We start from the raw sequence: 13,873 nt of genomic DNA on the forward strand, positions 1-13,873 counted from the left end.
AACATTCTTTTCTGTTTTCAGTATTCATGTGTGTTTTTAAGAAACAAAATAATCAGGAACTTTATATAAAAATAGGTGTCCTTTGCTTTCTTGAAATGTGTCATTGATCCATTATCAAATGAATAATTTGTGCTTTAAACTGCCCAGGTTTGCTTATTCTGAGAGTTTATAATTAGCATTTATATTAAATAGGTGACTTTATTACAACTTTACTTTCAACAGTCCAATTCAACTGAATTTATTGAATTTGAATCTAGATGTAATAGGATTTCTGTACTGTCCAGTAAAGATTTTGAATAATATAAACATTATTTATACGTTATGGATCAAATTACCTTTTCACTTTCAACTCAAAAAAATATCTAGGAGTTAAATGTATCAAAATTAAATTATAAATCCTCTACCTACTTCATGGGTTTTCTTTTATCTTGTCTGAGGATTAATTGCATATGCATAGGTTAATAAGAATTGAGTAACCAAGCAAACTAGCCAGATTTTGCTAAATTAACTTGGAAAATGCCTATACTTTACAAAATGAAAAGCTTATACACAAAAATTATTTTCTTAATGGAACAAGCATATTAATATGATCTGATTGAAATATATTACACTGCTATAGAGGTGGGGTGAGGTGAAAGCTTAGTTATGTACTTTTGATGAAATAATTGATAAGGGGATAACATAGAGATATATACATTATTCTTACCCAAATTAGCTTTTGTGAATGATATTCAACAAAGCAATGGATACAGAGAGCAGAGAAAAAATGAAAGTTCTTTACAATCTAATCAGGTTCACAGTGACCAAAACTATTTTGAGAATATGCCATTTCAGAAACAAATATATGGACCCAATTATCTCTACCATTAAGTGAATTCATTGTTTATTTACACTAGCTGGTGAAGTTTCATGAATCTGTAAAATCAAAGCAGTTCGGGAGTGTATGTAATGGAAGAATGCCATCTGCTGGGGAACCTTGTCAAATCCATATTTAATTAGGAAAACCTGAGGACACATGTTCTGCAGACCAGGAAGATTCAAAGTTTGTGGAAGCATTTTTCTTCTGAGAAATCGTCTCTCAATTAAGCTGATGCATACCTTTGATATACATTATTCATTTTAAATTAACTTGATTACTAATTTCATGGAATCACTAGCCAGGAAAGCCTTGAAAGGAAACGGGTGCAAAGGGCTTTTTTTCCCCCCTTTTTGCCAATTTACAAAGTTTTTGTATTCATCATTCATCAGTAGTCACCCAGAGTCTGTTCTATTTAAAAGCTCTGGCTTTTCACTTAATGCATCCCATCTGTTTCTGAAATAAATTGCAATAATCCGTGTTTAATTTTAATCAATGTATTACTAAATATGCAAATTATATTAAAAGCCGTGGTTTGAAAAAGCTTTCATTTGTAAATATGGTAGCTTAAAACAGGAAGCATATCTAAAAGCCATTTAGCTACAGTAGCCTAACTCTAACACTGTAGCTGATTTATAAAGCAGATCACAAGTTGATCTTTCTGCCACAAGGGGATATGTAAAACTGTTGCATATCAGATTTTGTTAACATCTGATGGGCTAGTGCTCATACTTCAGCAACCATGTCTTTTACATTTAAATTAAGGTAATCTTATTCCATTTTACATCTTTCTGATTTTTTTTTTACACAACCTAACATATGAATTTGCGTGATTGGTTTATGAATCACAGTTAAAGCAATTTGAGCAAGCCTTTCAATCAATCTTAAATTTTTAGTGTCTAATTTACTTGTGATTTGCATAATTAATTGTGGAAGGGATCCTTTGGGAGTCCCTCTTTTTCCCCCCTTTCCTTTCCTACCTTGTGTCTCACTCACTGACTAGACAGGGTGGGAATGATACTGGAATTCTTTCAGCCTTGCTAAGTGACTTTGTTAGGAACCCAGAAATTACGTGTCCCATTGCTCTGTCTCATCTGGCTGGACTAAGGGGTAAATTCTGAAAATTAAGTATTGTCTGCAAAACAGTGCCTTTACAGGGCTATCACTGAATTGTGTGTATAATTTACCAAGCAATTACCTTAAAAGAAAATTTTGGAATTCTTTCCTGTATACAGGTCATGAGTGTATGGAAATATATATAATTATGTTCATATCCCGAATTCTGTCCCGAATTTATTAATTGTTGTACTGATTTGAAGATATCACCTAGGGTGTAGTCTAATCAGCGCCGGGCTAGAGCAAATTTTCAGGAATTTTGCTAGCTAGTTGTTAAACACGTCATTATTAAAAATAAAATTACAGAAACTGACATTAAAATAAATTATACTAAAAACAAAGGTAATAAATACTCAAACATCACACCCTAAATATTGTGCTACATTTTCTTGTCGTCTGTGTTCATAAGGGATCTGTATGGTGTAGATACTAGATGATGAAGTGTATTTCTTCCCAGCTCCGCATTTAGTAACATCACACTGGTCGCTTGAAATTGGCCATGGTGGGAGTATTTACACCATAGAAATTGGCGAAAGCTACAAATCAAAGCTTTTTACCCGTCTATGTAAGGGGTTAACCATTTACTCACACATGGTTGTCTTTAATTATAGTACATAGACAGGAACTCAATACATGTTCTCTGTTATTTATTCCTGGGCTTTTTTTTTTTTTTTTTTCAGGAGAAAATCAAACTTTAATACATGTGCATGGGGAATTCATACAAGCATGAAAATTCCAAGACAATGAGGCAAATTTAGGTATATATGTCATTTTGGACAAAAGAGAAAAGTGGGGAGTAGGGGTCTTATATTTTAAAAGTAAAAATGAGCGATTAGCAGGTAGCAAGTGAGTGCCAAACAAATTCCTGCTGGACAGCTCAGAAAGCAGTGGGACCTGGGGTGTGTGGGGACGTTGTCCCTGAATGGGGTCTTCATCTCTATCATACTTAAATCATATTAGGCTAAGGTAAATATGCTCAGATTTCCTTTCTGGAACAGGTCTTTCCATCTGAATCTCTTTTGTTTCTTAATAACCAGCTTAACGTCAATATCCCCAAAGGCAGTTTTAGGGTGGCTCTTTTCAGAGAATGACTGCAGTCCTCACAGACCTTTTTACAAAAGGGAAATATATTATTTGACTCCCTAGGGAACCTTAGCCCCCCATTTCCTATTAAACTTTGAAAATTAAGTTTTAGTGTAATAGATAATTTGGGAAATACAGAAAACTTTTTTTTCCAGTGATTTCATTATCTTGGAAAGGAGGAAAGTCATCCCCTATTCATAATTTACTAAGCAGTTTGTGTCTTGCATATGAATTTTCCAGGCAATTTATTGCTGAGTTTAAGGGGCTGTCAAGCAATCCTGAGACTAGTTTGTGTTAGAGAACTAGTTTGTGGAATAAATTCACTGTCACAATGTAAATAGTAGAATCATGCCAACGACCATCTTTATTAGAAATAAGCTTTATCTGTGCAGAAGATTTATTAATCATACCTCAGGATACATAACAATCAGTGTAAACAAATTAAAACCCTTAGCTTGTGATCCAAGGTCATTTTAAAATTGGAAGCGACTTCAGCCCATTCTAAGAGTGCTAATGATGTAAAAATATGTAGGGCCCAGTCTTCTGGCGAACATGGCGCAGGGCAGTGAGGCTCTTCTGGCGAATGCACCGTCTCCTCTGCTTCCACAGGCCCTTTGTGTAGCCAGACTTCCTGGGAAAGGTGGGCTGTCTGCTGTTGTCCAGCACTTCTGTAAGATTGTTTTTTCTATTTTCAGTTTCCTTACTTGTTTTCTGTTCTTCTTTGTTTTCCCCTCACTGATAAGAAATAACTCATAATCCACTAAAAATGTTAACCATGGTAAATTTTCCTCTCCTAAACAAAAAGAGAATTCAAGATACAAGATTTTTTTCTGTATAAAAAGTTTTTTAAGTTAAATATTTAATTAAAAATATGTTAAGGTCTAAAGAGTAAAATTTTGATGATTATCTATATGTCTACTCCTATTTTTTTTACCCCCTATCAAAATCTTATGGTAATTAATATCTTTACCCCCTTTGTAAACATACAAAGTCCTTAGAACATTTTAACTCTAGTCGCAGTACTACTGGCTTATGTGCTCTGACTTATATGCTATTATAGTCACATACTATAATTATATCTTTTTTTGTTTACCTCCACAAAACATTATTAGTGCTATTTTATAAGAATCAGTGTTTGTTTAAATTTAATCATCTACCTACCATTTTCTTTGGTGTAAAGCCTTCCATTTGAGATTACTTTCCTTCTGTCTGAAGTATGCACTTTTGAGTGTAACTTACCCTTCTGTCATTCTGATTACATGCAGCCTAGACCTTCTCACTCTATGCTCCATGTCTCTTAGTCTTTTATATTTTCTATCTCCTTGCATACATATGTAAAGATACGTGATTCTGCAGCATTCTGAATAAATCCCTGAAGTCTATCTTCCATTTCACTGATTCTCTTTTTAGCTCTTCTTAATTTGCTATAGAATTTCTTCATTGAATTTTAAATTCCAATTATTATATGTTTGATTCTTTTTCAAATTTTATTTATTTATCTCTTGTGTTTTTACTCACATTTTAATTCTCTTATTTCACTAAAGATATTAAAGTGTTTGTTTTATATTATGTGATTGATATTTTAATATCTAAAGTTTTCATATATTTGGTTCTGTTCTCTGTTATTTTTGCTGATTCTTACTCATAGTGCCTTATTTTCTTGTGTGTTTTGTGAACTTTGATGACTGTGAGTTGATACTTCTTAAAGTAAGACTATGCTTTCAGGGATCATTTCTATAGTTCGTTACTTAAAGTAATGGGAATTCTTTGAAGCCTGCCTTGAAGGTAGGTTACTTCAGAGAGTTTATATTTGCTTCTGTTGCATGTCTAGGGCCACTTTAAATTATTGGTTTATGGTTTTTCAAACCACCTGGTAGGGTGAATTCAGGGTGCAGATCATGAGCAAGTTGTTGTTTGTTGTGGTTATTAATACTTGGGATTTTTTTTGCACTCTCCATTTATTCTACACTAAGATCAGGAAGTTTACCCTCTAATTCTCTTTGGTGGGTTGGGGGGAAGGGGATCGGGATTATTTGTAGTATACCTTTCACAGAAGATATAACATTTTATGGTCACATCTTTATTGGAGGAATCATTATATTTCATAACTTGAGTAGGCTCTGGTGTTTTTCTCCTCTCTCTCAACTCTTGGGAGGCTGTGGAAATCTAAGCGCAAGGTATTTAATTAAGTTTATGCTCTCAAGAGAAGATTTCAGTGCTACACTTACCTCTCTGGGTTCTCATATTCACTTAGTTTTTGACTTTTGAATATTCTTTAATATCTTGTCTGGTCATTAATGCCATCAAAAAGGGAGGTTTTAATACTTTATCTAGCATTTTAATATTTTCATTATGAGGTCAGGCAGGTATCTAGCCCACCATACTTGTAGAAATGGAATTTCCTTTTTCTTTTTAAGGTCATTAAAATGAAGGTTATAGTCATCCTTAATAGTATTCATAATGATGTAAAATTATTTCTGTACCTAAGATAGATACTTTGATTCAAAACTAATGAAGGGCATATAACTAAGTAAATTACCTATCTCATAGATATTGAGTGTGGGGGGAATCTCCTCTATAGATATAGTCACAAATGTAAATATTAAACCAAATGGGAACATTTGTACCGTAATAGCTCCTCTTCCATTTTTGCACAATTTTTAAATCATGAAGTATGAGCTATCCCTTGCAACAATCCTATGAAGTTGCTATTTTTGTTGTATTATTAGGGTACTGTAGCACTTGAAGCTGGTAATGACTGAGGTTATAATGGCGGCATTATAGTCCATTGAATTGATACATTATTTTCCTTCACTTTTCACTTGTTAGCATTAAGGTTGTTCCAGTGTTTGGGGTTTTTTTTGTCATACATACTATGGTCATGAGCTTTGTTGATATGAGTTAACCGCCCCCCCAACACACATTTTTCTTATAAGAACATTCTTAGAAATAGGATTTCTGTGTAATAAAATATGGAAAACTTTAATTAAAAGTCTCATTTAGGTATGTTGAGATACTGCATTCTTCAAGTTTAGTGGAATAGCCTTTAGAGAATCACCAAAACACATTATAAAGATTGTGGTTGTAGTGGTAACCTTAGGATCTTTACTAGTAGAGGTCTTGAAAAAAGCTTTTTCTAGGGTTTTGGCTCCTTTTGCATCTGCCAATTTGTAACAAGATTTTTTTCCTTTTAGTTGTCAAACTATCTCCTTCATTAGTTGAAGCCCATAGGCCTTAAATGTGAAACAGGTTTATACAACTTCATTATAATACAGGAGTTTGAATTTAGACACAAACTGTGTTTTAAATGTAAGGATGTTGTTAGCTCTTAGCAGTATATTTGAAAAATAGTAGTCATATGGAAAAATACTTCTGAGGAAAAGTAAGCAAACAAAACCTCTAGTTTTCCAGTTATATCTGATGAGCCAGTGTAATTATCCTGACATTCTAGGATACAATAGATATTCAATATAACTTTAACATTGAAGACTCAACTTCTTAGCATGGCAGGCAGGCCTTCCTATCTGACTGCAATATACACATTTAGTTCCAATCCCACTACATATTTCTACCTATTCTGTACTCTAGTCACATTTAAATAATCCTTCATTCATTTAGTCATTCATCTATAAACAAATATTTGTTGAGTCTCTACATTTACCAGGCATTGCAGAAGCAGTGAGTATTGACTACATTTTCTTATTTTTTGTATTCTTGATGTTCTGGCATTTGGGACCTTGATTCTGAAGAGTCTGCCCCTCCCATGGTTAGCTGAGTCCTAGAAATAGTAAACAGTTCTCCTTTGAGCCTGCTTTTGATATACACACAAACCAATTCAGAGCCCACGCCCAGCATCTCTTTCATCAAACTCTCACACACCAAGTGCACATTACCCCTTGCCCTAAATCACCCCAGGACTAGGTACTGGACAACTAAGGACCATCGCTATGGCCCAGAACCCACTGAAGTTATTCAAACTCTCCAATCCTGAACTTACTCAGTGTATCTGTCCTACCTTGCCCTTTCCTTCCTATGAAAACTCACGAAGGCTCTGGGCCATGCTCTCCCCACACCCCCTTCTGCCTCCTGACCAACGTTGGTGTTTCCGTATGTGGCACTGTGGGTCATTCTGTGCCTCCTATTTCTAGGGATCTATGAGTACAAACTTCTTCCTTCATGACAATCATTTCTGTGTCTTCGTGCATCACCACACCTGATTAAAACAAATCCCTGGTACAATTTTAGAACACAGTGGTTAACCGTGGTTGCTCTCACGGAACCTACATTCTATATTGGGGAAGACAGGAGAAAAAAAGTAAGTAGGTTAGGCTAGTTGGTATTCACTTGGTATACCCCAGAATGTCTGTACTGATTATTATAGCCAATATTTGTTTTGAGTGGCCAATATTCATATTATACCAGGTGTTAAAGATTTTGAATGGCACCTCTATTAGTAGGTAAACAAACACTAGTTGCATTTTTCCTATCTACTAAGTTTCTATAGAGAATCTCAGATGAGGCAGGAACTAAAACCTTAGTCTCGGGACTAAAGTCCAATGTTCTTTCTCTTTTCAAGTGTAATTCTGAACTACTTAACTCTTAAGCTCTTTTGACTGTTCATAATGCTCATTTTCCCCTCTTTTTTTGACTTTAGAAATCTTATTTCTAGCTTCTGCTACATCTTCCGTGGAGACTTCTCTCGTATCATCAGGTAACTTTCATTACTTTCGCTTTTGTACTTTGCTTATGCATGTGTTAGAGTCCTTGTTTCATTTTGCTTCATTTGTATATCTGTCTCTTTTATTACAGTCTAAGCTCTTTGAGGTGAAGGAAGGTGTTTACATTGTTATCCTCAGTACCTAGCACAGCGCTGCACACACATAGTGGGATCTCAGGAAACGGTGAAATGAAATGACTGGTTAATCATCAGGAGAGTTGCAGGAAGCCTTGCTCCTAAGTCCTAAATATAATTTTTCTCATAGTCTTGTATAAACTTTTAATATTTGCGTTGGATCAACAAAACAGAGTGTAGCATATCCAGTATATCCCAAGGAATGGGAAACTCACTAGACCAATCACCTTCAGTTTTCTCTCGCTCAGACTTTGATGATCCGGGATCACTGTGATAGTGAAATCCTTGGACAGATATTTAGCTGTGGAAGTATTTATCCTTATAAGGGCAGATGAAGGAAAAGGAAATCCTCACTGGCTCTTAGTTCAGTAGAACTAAGCTGGTCTTTTATGAACTGGGCAGACAATCCTAGCAACTGGGCTTCATTGTTCTCATTTTTATAATTTAAACTTCTGTTGAACCTATAGCATAATACTCTAATCCATGAGCAGAGACAATTTGGTCTTGTCATCTGGCAGCTATTCGTTAATACTAGTGACTGGCAAAGACTAGACAAATGAAGAAAGACAGTTTTGTGAGTCCAGGGAGACGGTTGAAGTTAGACCAACTGTTCCTTTTCCTGTCATTATGGAGTTCAAGACCCTGGTATTTTTGTGACTCATATTAACTACTGTTGGAACTACTGAACTGGTGGTATGTGGCAGGAAATAAAGCCTTTGTTAGCAGCCCTTTGAACTAGTCTCCCTGGCTTTGAGCTGTGCCTACCTGGAGGTGTTTGTGCACAATACAGACGTAACTGACATTAAAGCACGCACAATGCAGTAGCTTCCCAAGAGCCAAAGCTTTGTTGTTGCCTTAGGGTCTGACATTACTTTTGACATTCTAAATCTCAATGTTTATGAGAAACATCAATAATAATAACCACCCTTTGCATGGGTACAGTACCTTTCTCCCCAGGCTCTCAGTGCTTCGCAAGCATGACGCCTTCTGTGCGGAGGGGGAAGGTGGAGTGGGAGAATCTGGCCCCAGATAACTAAGAGCTAAAATTTTTCTTGGCGAGCCTGAAGAATAAAGGGGACAATTTAGGATAGGAAATGAAGGGTGTTGGGTCCAGCTGAGACTGTAAGGAGAATTTAGCAAGCTCGTAATGGACCTGACGCAGAGTTTGTCTAGCTACAGTTAATCATGACTCTTAAAAAACAAAACAAAACGGAGAAATCACTGGATCCGTGAATATCTCTAGTAATTGTCCATAATGGTTAAAGTATCAGATAAAGTTTAAATCATAACTACCGGCTTCACAAACTCATCTAATATAAGTTCAAAACTACTTTGTCTTAATTTGTCACATTTTATAAACAGTCAAAACATTCCTTTTTGCCTGGAAAGTAAAGAAAACCACCACCACCATACATCATTTAATGTTTTTAGATTTTGGTCTCTGAAGGCAGGCCCTACTTCATGTTTATATCCTTAACTCCTAGACTACCGTGTTTCCCTGAAAATAAGGCCTAGCCGGACAATCAGCTCTAACACGTCTTTTGAAGCAAAAATTAGTATAAGACCCAGTATTGTATTGTATTTTATTGTACAGTACTGTACTGTACTGTATTGTATTGTATTGTATTATACCCGGTCTTATAGTAAAATAAGACCAGGTCTTATATTAATTTTTGCTCCAAAAGATGCATTAAAACTGATTGTCCGGCTAGGTCTTATTTTTGGGGAAACACGGTATACCTTTCCCACATTAAGTGCTTAATAAATGTTTGCTTAAGTTGAAATTTTGTAGGTGTTTTATTAAAAATTGTTTTTCATAGTCTCTGCTCAGTTACTTTAGTTTTCAATTTTTTTTTCTGTGTAAAAATTGTTTTCCACATATAATGGTATAGATTCAAATTTGTTCTAAAATATTATCTGGAATCTTATATTTTGAACATAATTTCTATATAAGACCTATGGAAATTTAAAGATTCTGATCCATAAAGGATAGTCTACCAGCTTGTAAGATGATTTTTAAAAAGCGAAGAATACTGCATTTAGTTTTAAGACAGAGAATGAGTTTTAAAAAATCTTTATTTAAACCTTATTTTTGGAATGGAATCTTTAAATTCAACTGGAATGGTTGAAATTTTCTCCAGAAATGTTATGTTTTGTGAGGTTAACATTCATATGATAGCTGTACAGTAATATGCTTTTCAAAATCACACACACAATATTTGTAGAGCTTATTTCTTTGATGCAGGTTAACAGCTTCACAAAATGATTCTGTAGGTTTTGAAAAGGAAGATACAGTACTGGTGAGAACAGCTGTTTAATATGTTGGAAAGCACAAGCATAATACAAGGAAGTAGCCCCTGCAAAAGGAACACTAAGAAATAAGTTTGGTAGGATTTAAAGATGGAAAAGTTGCTCCACACTGACCTGAGGGTTCTGTAGATTAGTAACAATAATAATATTCATGTATTACCTCACTCTTTTGGTTCTTCTTTAGGCCTTAGAAATAGAGGGTTGAGTTAATTATTTTTTTCTGTTCATAGAACAATGCTATCATTATCTATTCAAGGCTCTCTCTTATTTTATCCTTTTTATCTCTCCATCCCCTCACTCCACTCCCATTTCTCGCTCTCATAGATATCCCCTACACTAACGCATTTGATATATGTACATATGTAGGAATGTAGGTATATATTTGGATAAGCATGACTCTTAAAAATTGTTGTATACGTTTTACATTTAATAAAAGGCATAGATATAATTTTATTACTTTTTCCCATTCAACATTATTTTAAAATAAAATCAATCCAAGTTACTCTATGCCCCTTTTAGTTCATTGCTTTTGACTGTTGCCTATCTTTCTATCATATGCATCCATCCCATTTTATCCTCAGAAGAGGAACTGATAAATAGGTTGCCTCCAACTACACATTACCAAAAAAGAAAAAAAATGTTGCAAAGAACAATCTTGTGCCTATGAGTGAATTTCTCTGGGCTAGATAGTCAGAAATGAGATTGCTGGTTGATAGGGAGTATACCTACTGAACTTCCTTGGTAATACGTAGCTCTTCAGAATGATTACATTGGTTTATACTCCCACCAGCAATGCATGGGAGATCCTATTTCCAGACATTCTTAACATCATGTATGCATTTTATTTTATAACTTTTTAACATTGTGAAATACATAATCTATATAGGAAAGTGTATAACATACAAGGTCTGACAGTTCAGTTCGCGAACTTGCCACTGTGCGCTTACATTGGCAGCACTGTACAAACAGCTCGGTAAGGTTTCATAACCTTGGTATATCAGTGTCTCACAGCTGTGTTCATGTCGACGTGTGGCAGTGTCTTACTGAGTGGTGTTCATTATTGTTGCATGTTTTTGTGTGTCGTCACGAGAATGTCTGAGCTTGAGTTAGAGCAAAAAAAAACACATTAAACTTCTTGTTAAATTTGGCAAGAGTGGAAGTGAAATCAGGGACATGTTAGTCCACATTTATGGGAATAATGCCATGAAGAAAATGGCAGTGTACAAATGGATTAAACGTTTTTCTGAAGGGAGAGAACGTGTCACTGATAAAGAGAGGTCAGGGTGACCAATAATGAGCAGAACTGATGAAAACGTTGCAAAAGTTCATGGAATTGTGTGTCAAAATCATCAGCTGACTGTGAGAAGCATAGCAGACCAAGTAAATATTGATAAACAGTTAGGAAAATCTTAGCTGAAAATCTTGGCATGAAAAAGGTGTGTGCAAAAATGGTCCTGAAGGAGCTTACCGATGAACAAACTCAAAGGAGAGTCGACGTTTGCCAAGACCTTTCAGAGAAGTAAGACGATGTTTTGGGCCGTGTTATCACTGGTGATGAAACATGGGTGTACCAATACAATCCTGAAACAAAGTGTCAAAGTGCATAATGGAAGTTAGCCAATTCTCCACAACCAAAAAAGTTCTGTCAGTCCAAATCAAGAGTCAAAACAATGTTGCTAACCTTTTTTGATATCAGACGGATTATTCATTATGAATTTGTACCAACTGGACAAACAATTAACCAAGTTTACTATTTGGAAGTGCTGAAAAGGCTGTGTAAAAAAGATGATCTGAACTTTTTGCCAACAATTCATGGCTCTTGCATCACGACAATGCACCAGCTCACACAGCACTGTCTGTGAGGGTGTTATTAGCCAGTAAACAAATAACTGTATTGGAACACCCTCCCTACTCACGTGATCTAGCCCCCAATGACTTCTTCCTTTACCCAAAGATAAAGGAAATATTGAAAGGAGGACGTTTTGATGACATTCAGGACATCAAGGGTAATACGACGACAACTCTGATGGTCATTCCAGAAAGAGTTCCAAACTTGCTTTGAAGGGTGGACTAGGCACTGGCATAGGTGCGTAGCTTCCCAAGGGGAGTACTTCAAAGGTGACCATAGTGATATTAAGAATGAGGTACGTAGTACTTTTTCTAGGATGAGTTTGCAAACTTAATTGGCAGACCTTGTTAGTGTACAGCTTAGTTAGTTATTAAAAAGTAAAGTTTTAGACATCCAGGTAAAGAACATTGCTAGTATCCCCCAATCCCTTGAATGCTCCTTCCCAGTCATAATCCTTTCCCTTCTCCCAAGCATAACCACTATCCTGATTTTTATGATAATCACTTCCTTGTTTTTCTTTTTACCTTTACCACCCAATTATTCATCATCATTCACTGTAATTTAGTTTTGCCTGGTTTTGAAATATGTATATATTCTTTTGAGTCTGGCTTTTTTCACTTGATATTACGTTTAGGAGATTCAACCATGTTGTTGCATGTTGTTATAGTTAATGTATTTTTACTATTGTAGAATATTACACTATATGATGATACACCACAGTTTATCCACTATACTGTTGATGGATGTTTGCTTTTCCAATTTTTGGGCACTATAAATGAAGCTGTCATGGGTACTCTTATACATGACTCTTTGTGCTCATGTGTACTCATTTCCTGTTGGGTAAATAGTTATGAGCAAAATTGCTGAATCTTAAGATATCAGTATTTTCAAGTTCAGTAGATAATGCCTAACAATTTTCCAAAGTGGTCATATTAGTTTACATTTCCATCAGCAGCATTTGAAATTTCCTGTTGTTCAAAGTTGCATTACACTTGGTATTGTCAGTCTGTTCCCCCTTCTGATCTCTTATGAAAAATTTCAAACAAGCAAATTTGAGAGTCTCCAGTGAACACTTGTATATCCACCACCTAAATTCTATCACTAAATTTTGGTAGGCTCTGGTTGCACTAGGCTGAGAATTTAGTTAGCTGGGAGCAATGAAATAAGGACATATAGAAAGAGAGAGGGTTTGAGATGACTAGGAGAGTGCAACTTTGTGCATTTCGTTTAGCAGTGGAGAATATTATGATAACTAGTCATATAGAGATAGAAGGGCAGAAATAAGTTTATAACAGTGATAAGTATGCAGACTATATAGTAAGGTCTACATTAAGGATATAAAGTGGAAAACTAATTATCTAATAATTTGACACAGTATAAGATAGTCAGATAGCATGACCTAAAGAAGGATTTTAGTCCAAATAATTCCATTTGTTCAATTCTGAGAACTGCTGGCTTTTAAATTAAATTTCAGCAACATGTCAGGTTCTTTATATAATCTTACATAATTATATTAATAAACCTGCAAAGATATAGAATTATTTCCATATTATAGATGAGGAAGCTAAGATTCAAAGAGGTTAAATAATTTATTTAAATTCAGAGTGAGTGGCAGAGCTGGATTAATATCCAAGTTTGTGAGACTCTAGACTCCATTTATTATCAAACCAAGTTCTTTGCCTTTAAAAATAAATTAATGAAGATTATTGTTAGGACTTGCTTTGTTAAATAATATCAAGCATAATCTGCACAAGCATAATCTGAACCCACTTACCTACAAGTGGCTTTTTTTTTTTTAAAGCTATAG

General features: G+C 35.1%; 1 long non-coding RNA gene across 2 annotated transcripts in view; it reads right to left on the reverse strand.

Annotated features, from left to right (window-relative positions):
• Window positions 1-3,393: 3,393 nt before the first annotated feature.
• LOC141570691 (uncharacterized) overlaps window positions 3,394-13,873 on the reverse strand; it is a 28,171-nt gene continuing 17,691 nt past the window's right edge. The window contains exons 2-5 of one of the 2 annotated variants that reach the window (XR_012495078.1): window positions 11,686-11,798; window positions 8,853-8,968; window positions 6,717-6,833; window positions 3,394-3,848 (exon numbers count right to left, since the gene is read on the reverse strand). This is a non-coding gene — a long non-coding RNA (uncharacterized LOC141570691). Of the gene's footprint in view, window positions 6,834-8,852; window positions 8,969-11,685; window positions 11,799-13,873 lie in introns of both variants that reach the window. The other variant, XR_012495077.1, reaches the window with a different exon arrangement.

This window comes from Rhinolophus sinicus, linkage group LG03 (genome assembly GCF_036562045.2).
Source record: "Rhinolophus sinicus isolate RSC01 linkage group LG03, ASM3656204v1, whole genome shotgun sequence".
NCBI classification, from domain to species: Eukaryota; Metazoa; Chordata; class Mammalia; order Chiroptera; family Rhinolophidae; genus Rhinolophus; species Rhinolophus sinicus.